Source organism: Lactuca virosa, chromosome 2 (genome assembly GCF_052849685.1).
Source record: "Lactuca virosa cultivar CGN04683 chromosome 2, Lactuca_virosa_CGN04683_v6, whole genome shotgun sequence".
In the NCBI taxonomy this organism is placed as follows: Eukaryota; Viridiplantae; Streptophyta; class Magnoliopsida; order Asterales; family Asteraceae; genus Lactuca; species Lactuca virosa.
Genome location: NC_136427.1, coordinates 38,335,252 through 38,341,251, shown reverse-complemented (window position 1 = coordinate 38,341,251; position 6,000 = coordinate 38,335,252).

The window sequence follows — 6,000 nt, the reverse complement described above, 5'->3', positions numbered from 1 at the left end:
ATCTTGACAAGAATGAAACATCAGAATTGGCATCAATTATCAATGATGATAATGCAAATGGTTACAAATATCATTTTTGGTCTTCACCAATTGACAATGGTAATGAGAAAAAAGGTCTTTCTGAAAAGACTTCATGGAAAGTCAAAGGAAAATATGTTTTAAAACCTTTGAACAAGGTAGTGTTTCACATGAGGTTGGTGAAACAACTGGTGCAAAAGTTGTACCAATTTGTGTTACGAAGAAAGAGGTTGTGAAAATTGATTCAAAAGTAAAAGCAAATAATCAAAAATCAATTGAAGAAATCAAAGCCAAGAAAAGAGAAATGAATGCTAGATATAAGAAAAAAATTGATTGAAAGAAAATAGTTTTGGAAGAAAAACGAAAATGGGGTCAATGATAAAAATGTTGATCTAGTTTCTAAAAATTCAAATCAAAAGTTTGTTAAGTCATCAAGATCTTTTAATCAAAACATTCATTCATCTACTCGACCAAAATCAAAATCAAAATTTTCAGCAAGTTCGTATTACTCTATAAGAGGAAATATCGATGTTGAAAAATCATGATTTGTTGAGGTTTGTAAGAAAAATGATTTGGTTCAAGAAGCTATTCTAAAAGCATATAAAGCCAAATTAAAACCAGAAGAAGATGAATTTTTAGAAAAGATGGTAGAACAAAGAAAAGCACATTGTAAACAAAAATTTGTGTTTCTTGAAATTAATATCTGTGATAACAAATCTAAGTTTTGAAAATGGAAAAACCAGTGAACAATGTAATGATTAAGAGATCATTTTGGATTGACAAAACTAAGATTTTTCTTGTCTTGAATTCCAAATCCAAAATCTCACAAGGACCCAAGATGGTTTGGGTTCCTAAGTCGGCTTAATTTTGTAGGTAATACGTGGCGGACAGTTCGATTCGGAATGATACATTAACAATGGTTGTTCTCGTCATACGAATGGAAGGAAATAAAAGTTAAGAGAGTATTGAGGTTTGAAAGACGGTGGAAAAGTGAAGTTTGGTAATAATGCAACTAGAGAAATCAAAGGATATGAGATTATCACGAATGGAGACTTTACAATACAAGGGGTAGTTTATGTTGAAGGATTGCAACACAATTTAATAAGTGTTTCTCAACTTGTTATAGGTTCTGGTCTCAAAGTATCGTTTGATAAGGACATATCGAAAATTGTTGATAAAGTTTCAGAGAAGGTGATTCTGAAATCAAAACGAAAAGGAGAAATGTATCCCCTAAACTTGAAACCGATTTAATAAAACCCTTAAATATGCTTGCTTGCAGCCTAAAGCATGTTCGGACGATAGCTGGTTATGACACATGAGATTTCCGCATCTTAACATTAAATATATAAATAAACTTGTTCTTGGTGATCATGTACAAGGTCTTCCCCATCTTAAATTTGAAAAAGAATATTTGTGTGTAGCTTGCAAAATGGGAAAACAAAGAAGAAGAAAGTCATTCTTCAATAATAAATACTAAAATTGTTAAGGCACTTGAGTTAATTCATATTGATTTATGTGGTCCTTTGTCAATTGAAATTATTGATGGTAACAAATATATCTTGGTTATTGTTGATGATTTTTCATGATTTACATGGGTTTTCTTTCTCAAACAGAAATCTAAAACTACAAAAAGGATTATTGATTTTGTGAAGCAGATTGAGTTAGAATTTCGAAAACCAGTTCAGAAGATCAGAAGTGATAACAGATCATAATTCAAAAATCAAGTATTTGAAGAATTCTTCATAAGCAAAGGCATCATTCATAACTTTTCATCTCCATATACTCCACAAGAATTGTGTAGTTGAAAGGTGAAGCCATTGCTTATGTGAACCTGCGAGGATAATGTTAACCTTTGCTAATCTTCCTTTATATTTATGGGCTAAAGCGATTGGAGCTACATGTTTTACTCAAAATCATTCATTTATTAATAAAATATTTTCTATTACTCCATATGAAATTTTGAATAAACGAAAACTGAACATCAATTTTTTTCCATGTCTTTGATTCTAGGTGCTTTATCTACAACTCGAAGGAACATCGCAACAAGTTTGATGTTAAAGCTGATGAAGGAATTTTTCTGGGATACTCCATGACGTCAAAAGCTTTTTGAGTTCTTAACAAGAAATCTAAGAAAATTCAAAAACTCTATTATGTTACTTTTCATGATAAATTTGTCAAAAATTCTCAATATGTAACAGCCTGTTTCAAATCGTTTCCTAATTCGGGGCCGTGACCCAAAGATCGGTTATCATAAGGCTTAGGTCCCTCGGGAATGAGATTCTTAGACCCCTTTGGGTGTAGAAAATGTAGATTGGATGACCCGGAAGCTCGGTTTGTGTTTTGGATCCCAAGGGTATATTGGTAAAGTGATAGTTCGGGCCTTTTATAAAATTTGAGTTTAATTTTGGGAAGTTCTAAGGCAAGGGAGAGTTGATAGAAGTGTAGTGCTCCTCGTTGCCTTTTCGGGGAAATAAGGATCGTAGAAAACGGACTTAGAACGTAGATGTTATGTCATTTAGAATCTTGGTGGTTTAGGGATAAGGCTAGTACGCGGGGTGTACTAAGCAGGAGGATCGCGGATGCCCCCTTGAGTACGTTGGGCGTACCAGGAGTATGTAGGGCGTACTCCAGTCAGATGCAAACCCTGACTTAGGGTCTTGGACCCTTTTTAATGGCCTTAACTCAACCCCAAACCTTCCTACTTTCAGCCTCCACTCCATTAAACCCTAGATACGAAACCCTAGCACCCATTTGAGTGGTTCTTCAGTTCTTGGGGTGATTTCTTGTGCTTTGGTACTTATTCAAGAAGAAGGAGATTCTTCAAGGAGTGTTGGATTGCTTAAAGCTTTTGGATCCTGACTTTGTGCATCTTGATCTATCTTCTGGAGGCATAAATCTCAATCTTGGTAGTTTATTTGTATAGATCTAGTTTTGGGTGGTACTTTATCATGTTTTGGTCCCAAGGTTTTGATAGGTTTTATACAAACAATCCTATGTGTGCATGCAACCCTAATTGGATCTATGTTTTCACTATTAGACATACAACTTTATGAACACAAAAAGAAACCTGGAATGCTCCTCTAATTTTCGAAATCTACATAGGAGAATAGAATACATACCTTTTGTTGTTATATAGCAATAACAACTAGTTCCTTGAATTTCCTTAGCTCTTGAAAGCAAGTACCACAAGTGTAGTACCTCTAATGGCTCACAAACACACTAGGTGAAATGATGAATATGGGAGAGAGGAGAGAAGGGTATCTTGCCCTAAAATTCGTCCCTTTTAGGGTTTCCCAAGGCTTGGACGAATTCTAGTGCCTTAGGGTGCTATTTATACTGGAGGCTAGCTAGGGTTTCAAGGTGGAAACCCTAATCCCTTAGCTTAGGGCCTAAGCAAGTCCATAGACTCCTTTCCTTAAGCCCTTGGACGAAAACTCCTAGATCCTTCTAGGATTTTCGTTCAAACCTTAATAAAGGTGATCCAATAGCCCAAAGTCTCAACTATCAAATAATTACAAAACAGCCCCTGTACTTTTAATTAATTCCTTTAATCCCGAAATTAATTCCTAATTAATTTCTGATTAAATACTAATTAATAATATGATTCCAAATTATTATATTAATCATATAATATAATAAATAAATCATATTTATGCCCTAATCAACCTCTCTCCTCAGCTGTCATCCTCTCTAGTCACTCGTGTGAAGGCAACCCAAAAGGACCATGCTCACAATCGGGTCAAGTACATACCAAAATAGTTATGGACTTAGACACTAATCCAACAGTCTCCCACTTGGATAAGTCTAATAACTATTTTGCGTATGACTTCAGAACCTGATCAGCAATCGTAGCTTTCAAAAGCCACTGTCTACTCTGATCTTATCAGATACGCGTGTCCTTTAGATAAGGGATTATATATTCCTCCATTCTTAAAATATCGTATAGACACAAGACATGAATTTTAATCATTCTCTCTATACTGTTTCCCGACTTCCGATTTATGACGACTGACAACAGACTACAATTGAACACATCAACTTAGTCCCGGCTTGGCCAAGCGCTTAGGGTGTCATCACTAAATCATCGAGGGGCCCACATATATTGCTTTTATCCCACTTTGGGTAAAAGGAATGGATAAACTTCGACTCAAATGCTTGCTTGCACCTACTAATCGAATCACACACAATAATAAGTTTTATAACACCAAGTTACTGGTGCGTTTACTTATCATGAATGTGCAACCGACCAGCAAATAACAACTCACACGTCTCGGTTTCAAGAACATACAATGTTATCGTCTCACTAATCACCCGTGATAAATCCATGAAGTGATTCAAGTGAGCGTGGGTTTAATCCAATACTTTAATCTTATCAAAGCACTCATGAACTCTGCACCAAACTTGTGCTATGTCTAAACACTTTAGACAATCTGCAGACAGATTCATGACAGTCTTCCTTCATACCTACTTCCAACGTATGACCGACTGTGGAGGTTCGAATAACCCAGTTATTCTGGAAGTCAAAACATGCAAAGTGAAACACAATAATAATATTAATCCTATATGGCCCCAAAACTTTTGAGCGTAAATAAAAACACTTTTATTTAAACACCATATTGATTACTCATTATTCATTGCTTACTGTTTCTGAAAATCAACTCATTACTCGAATTATAACCACAATTGTCCCATGTTCCAAGCATGCACACTTTGGTTTCCTATGGTCCATACTTTGTGAAATAGATCAATTGAAATTTTTTTCCAATGAAACTCATTTCACAATCCCCAATCCTACTTTTTAGTATAAGAATACCAAATTCTTGCCACTTTTAGAATATGTCAGATTCTAACATTTTATGCAATGATTCTTTCGTAATGTCATAGCACAAAAGTCACCAAGACCCGGCTAATGAAATTACAAGGTATTCTATCGGAAATTGTTACAAGACAATTCCATAGACGTGAAGTCTCACATTCAAAGTACATTCCTTTGAACATCCTTCTCGCATAAAAGTTTCTAATCTAGACATATTTCTTAATATCCAACTCCCATTAATGGACACATTTCCATATTTGCCATATGACAACTCATTCTTAATAGAATATTATCTATTCATAATAATGTCAATATAGTCTATCCAATACTATACTTCCAACTACTCACAAGCGACAAATCCTCAGTGAACCTCATATCGTCCTTTGATAGTTGTTTAATTATTTTAGTCAAAACCGATTCTAGTCCCTTTCTCCCTCTTAATGCCCTAGGCATTTGGAAAATTTGAGAATGGTCAAATATTACAGCATATGCAATTGATCCTATACCCGAAGCGTATTGGACACGATGCATAATGTCTCACATAAAGACATGATACTTTATCAGTCTTTTGCCATAATATTTTGTTAGCCATGTTCTCACAATTCGAACTATGAAGAGGGATGTCGTAATCATAATCGAATTTTGAGAACGTGCTATGTATCCTTGACTAAATTTTATTAACATTTCTTGATCTAAGCTTTTAGATTTTGAAACGAAGTATAATATTCTCTCCCTTAATTATAGCAAAACAACTTTTCAACCTTTGCAACTTTGCAAAGTGAATCTTTGTTTTCTATAATTAATATTGCTAACTTGCAATACTTACCATAATAATCATGCTCCCACTAACATGATGATTATTTTCTTACCAGCATAACACTTATGCTCCCACTAGCTTTGACATGTATTCAGAAAACAATTGAACTTCCAGAAAACAATGCTTATTGAATTCCTTAAGTTCATATTTCTAATATCTAATGCTTTGATAAGCCTTTATCTAAGCTTTTTAAGCTCATACACCTTTGCCTTAGATAGCTCACATGTGTGTCTAAACAATTCAGAATTTATGTTACTAAGTCCCAAATGTTCAGACCAATTGCCAAATCTCACAATTCGAACTATGAAAAGGGATTCCGTAATCATAATCGAATTTGAGAATACAATTT